Source organism: Callorhinchus milii, unplaced genomic scaffold (assembly GCF_018977255.1).
Source record: "Callorhinchus milii isolate IMCB2004 unplaced genomic scaffold, IMCB_Cmil_1.0 Scaffold173, whole genome shotgun sequence".
NCBI lineage: Eukaryota > Metazoa > Chordata > Chondrichthyes > Chimaeriformes > Callorhinchidae > Callorhinchus > Callorhinchus milii.
The window spans coordinates 24,481-29,376 of record NW_024704914.1 but is presented as its reverse complement, the minus strand read 5'-3'; positions in this window follow the sequence as shown (position 1 = coordinate 29,376).

Here is a 4,896-nt window from a genome sequence, read left to right as displayed (position 1 = left end):
ATAAACATACCATTAAAATTATAGATTGAGCATTTCTTTGTCAGTGGGCAAACGTACAAAATCAGCAGGGGATCAAATACTTTTTTCCCTCACTGTAAATATTCACGCAGTTTCTATTTTTCATTTTTTGTACCAGGCCAAGCCGGCTTGAGCTGCTCTACCGCTCTTGTTCTCAGAAGCTACCTGCCCACAACGCAAGGTGAGGCTTTGTGAACTTGCGTGTGAATGTGTTGACTTAAAACTTTCGTGACTGCAGGAATTCATATTCTTGGTTCTTTCGGTAAAGTCACTTAGACAGAAAATTGAATAAAAATAACAGATGATGAAATAAAAATTATAAAATTGTAAATACAGAAAAAAAACACGACGTTTCGATCGCAACACAAGTCTTTATTTTATTTAATTTTATTATCTATTATTGATATTTTCTACCTACGTAACTTTACCGAAAGAACCAAGAATACGTGTGGAAATGTGTATCGGTCAAAGACGCTAAACGCGTGCTGATGTTGACTCTAAATGTGGAGGGCAAACCCGGGGAATCCGGAGGAAAATCCACGCGACCACGGAGAGAGAGACACGCAAACTCCAAATATACAGCAGCCGGCGCCAGGGCCGGGATCGAACCCACGACTTCCTGCATACCTGGTGAGGTAGTTAACATCTCACCACGGAGAGAGAGACACACAAACTCCAGTTAGCCTCGGCTATGTTGATTGATCCTCAATTATTTACTTGGTGGAGTGAGGAATCATTAATGCTGAGCAGATGAAGGTGGCCAGGCATGGTTCTGGTCAAACCACCACCTGTTTACCATGGCAGTGTGTGACAGTGTAAAGTTTGTGTTTGCAGTAAAGTCTATTAACTCTGTTGAACACGGAGGTTATATCAAAACAATAGATTATTTTTGTTTTCCTCTGGAACTCTTTGTAAGAATGGAAACAGGAAGTTAACACAGCACACACGTACAGCTCAAAGTCGGATCTGTTCATCCCAGCCTTCAAGGACATCTGAGCCTGGATTCACAACTGAGTTGCGATTGAACATGAATTCATGCATTTCTGCATAACACAAATATAAATGTTTTAACACCCTTTGCTATGTCAGCTGAATTTAGCTTTTATAAATATTCCTTTTGTAGCCAGACAGCCGAAATTGTGTGCTCGGAGTTTTGGGTTAACATTCATTTTTAAGATACGAGGGCTCCCAGGCATATTCATGACCACTTGCCCTCTCATTGTGTGCCATCACAGCCCGTGTGATGAATTTGAGAAACGTTTTTACTACATCATGAATATATGAATAAGTATAGACGTGTAAGTCACGTGTGACTGTATATATTCATTCTGTGCCTCGATACTGGTGTGGATATTCCTATTATCTGTCTGCAGCTGACGCTTCCTTCGACGCTTCCTCTGTAGAATTGGTCTGATGGAGCAAAGGCGCTCAGCACAGCTCGGTACGGCAAGGCAACAATGCGACCAGCGTGCGTACAGCACGGATCGCACTGGAAATTTGACACAGCACCAGAGAACACACACAGGAGAGAAACGCTTCAAGTGCACTGTGTGTGAGAAGGCCTTTGCAAAGTCACATAATCTTGTAGTACACCAGAGAACACACACGGGAGAGAAACTCTTCAAGTGCAGTGTGTGTGGGAAAGCGTTTGCACATTCATCTACTCTTGTAAGACACCAGAGAATACACACGGGAGAGAAACCCTTCAAGTGCAATGTGTGTGGGAAGGCATTTTCACTGTCATCTGTTCTTAAAAAACACCAGAGAACACACACAGGAGAGAAACCCTTCAAGTGCACTGTGTGTAGCATGGCTTTTTCACAGTCATCTGCTCTTAAAAATCACCAGAGAACACACACAGGAGAGAAACCCTTCAGGTGCATTCTGTGCGGGAAGGCGTTTGCAAAGTCACAACATCTTCAAAGACACCAGAGAACACACACGGGAGTGAAACCTTTCAAGTGCACTGTGTGTGGGAAGGCGTTTGCACAAGCATCCGTTGTTCAGACCCACCAGAGAACACACACAGGAGAGAAACCCTTCAAGTGCACTGTGTGTGGGAATGCATTTTCACTGTCATCTGCTCTTAAAAAACACCAGAGAACACACACAGGAGAGAAACCCTTCAAGTGCACTGTGTGTAGCATGGCATTTTCACATTCATCTGCTCTTAAATATCACCAGAGAACACACACAGGAGAGAAACCCTTCAGGTGCTTTCTGTGCGGGAAGGCGTTTACACGGTCAGAACATCTTCAAATACACGAGAGAACGCACACGGGAGAGAAACACTTCAAGTGCAGTGTGTGTGGGAAAGCGTTTGCACAGTCATCTACTCTTGTAAGACACCAGAGAATACACACGGGAGAGAAACCCTTTAAGTGCAGTGTGTGTGGGAAGGCATTTTCACTGTCATCTGTTCTTAAAAAACACCAGAGAATACACACAGGAGAGAAACCCTTCAAGTGCACTGTGTGTGGGAAGGCATTTGCATGGCCATCAGTTTTTCAGACCCACCAGAGTGCACACACAGGAGAGAAACCCTTCAAGTGCACTGTGTGTTGGAAGGCATTTTCACTGTCATCTGTTCTTAAAAAACACCAGAGAACACACAGGAGAGAAACCCTTCAAGTGCACTGTGTGTAGCATGGCATTTTCACAGTCATCTGCTCTTAAAAATCACCAGAGAACATACACGGGAGAGAAACCCTTCAGGTGCATTCTGTGCGGGAAGGCGTTTGCACAGTCAGAACATCTTCAAAGACACGAGAGAACACACACGGGAGAGAAACCCTTAAGGTGCACTTGGCGGGAAGGCGTTTGCACATTCATCAAATCTTCAAGTACACCAGAAAACGCACAAGCATCAGAATATCTGCAAGGTGTGGAGTCTGAAATCAGCTTGTGAAAGTCAAAGTGCCGCAATGAGCCCATCCGTCATCAAACAAGAACCGGAGGAAAATCCCAGCTTTGACTCTTAAAGGTATCGAGGTGAAATGTGAAGAGGTGATGGTGAAGAGCGAAGAAGTGATGGTAAAATGTGAAGATGAAGATTATACTGCAAAATGGGACCTTCACATTGATGGAGGCAACGTGAAGCAGGAGGAGAATTCTGACTGTGAGGCAGAGTGAGGCAACTCCCAGCAGTTTGTGGAGGTTTGGGTGGACTTCTTAGAAAACACAAAGTCAAAGGGAGACCCGGTAGATGTGTCAGCTTGAGATGTCACTCCAATAGATGCTCCTTTGTCACAGGTCTTTAATGAAAATAATGTGAAGTTGAACACTCAGTTCCTGGGTTCAACCTGCAGAGTAAGAGTGAGCGGCCAGTCTTTGTGTTCCCTGTGGGTTGGGTAGATCCCTGTGTTACGATCGAAACTTCCTGATCTACTATTATTTTTGCTACCAACATGACTTTACTGAAAGAACCAAAGAGTATGTGAACAAGAGCCTGTCAGTAGGGGGCGACGATGTTTCATCTCAGTTGTGTAATTTGTCGGTAATGTTGAGAATTTGCTACATTTTTACTCAAGACGCAAGCATGCAATGGCCTACTCGTTTTGAATGACACAATAGTATGTTTTACATCCACTGTTAAGCAGACGGTGCATAATTTTTTAAAATAGCTTAATACGATGTAACCTGGTGCAGTATATTTCACTGCAGTAATTACATTTTGTTAAAATGTAAAATGTCTTGTCAATAATTTAGAATGAACACTGATTTTGTGTACATGCATCATTTTATTTATGAGGGTCAAATATTGAATAAGTGATGTTAGGACAAAGTGTGTGTTTTTGGAAGTAACCTGTACAGATCACTCAGGTGAGACCCGTTGTTCTTGTGATACAGGTCAAAGGGTATTTTTGTGTTTCGGGAAGCATTTGTCTCTGGAGCAACTCATCGTCTTTGAAATAGGGAGCACGCTCGGATCATTCGTCAGTTACAAGGCATACCGCTTAAAAATCACGTAGAGGAGATACATTCTCTACAACACGAATTATAATTTTATATTACGTGTTGACGTTGATTTTTTCAAACTATGACGAGAAATGCTCCTTGTTGATTAATGGCTGGATGTTCGTAACCACCAATAAGGGTCCACTGGTGGCTTGTACTGAATCAACGATGCACTCCCAGAAGGCTGTGCTGTTTATGGTTTGTGTAAAACATTCCTTTGTTTCGTGGAGAGACCGATAAATGAATGACGTCTTGTCGATCTTTTTCATATTTGTGTACATCGATGTCCCACATTGCTTACCACATTTTAACGTGTTGTGTAGTGAATGACGACACGGTTAACAATGAAGGTGGTAAGTAACACCAGGGGTAGGTGTCCTACACCGGGTCCTTCACGTGGACCCTTGGCTCTATCTGCTGCTAGCCTGGGCTGTCTCTAAGGGCTCTCACACTCGAGTCAGGACAGGGGTTCAGCCAACACCTTCCGACCAAGGAGAGCAGCACCTCCCGTAACTACAGCCGGCTTCTACACACTTCTTGAGCACTACCCCTGTGGCTGTCTCTTCGGCTCTCTTCAACCGCTCACCATCCCGGGTTCCCACAACGACCCCGCTTTCGTCACGGGGCCCCCCTTAAGTACCCCCAGGTGACATGACATCATCGCACCTCAGCGCGTATGACGTCATGCCTCCATACTACACTACACTAGCTAGAGGGCTGAATTTTGCAGTCGCCCCAAACACATCCCAGTGGATATAATTGCCCAGGTTGACGTAGCCCTCAAATGTTTGGGTCACATCCCAGCAGATGTGGCAAGATCTGAAATCGTCGCCATCAAAGATGCTAAGAAACCCATTAGTAACATCAGCAGGGATGGGCGCTCTGAACTCATTCAATTGAAAAAGAGAGATGACATTGTCA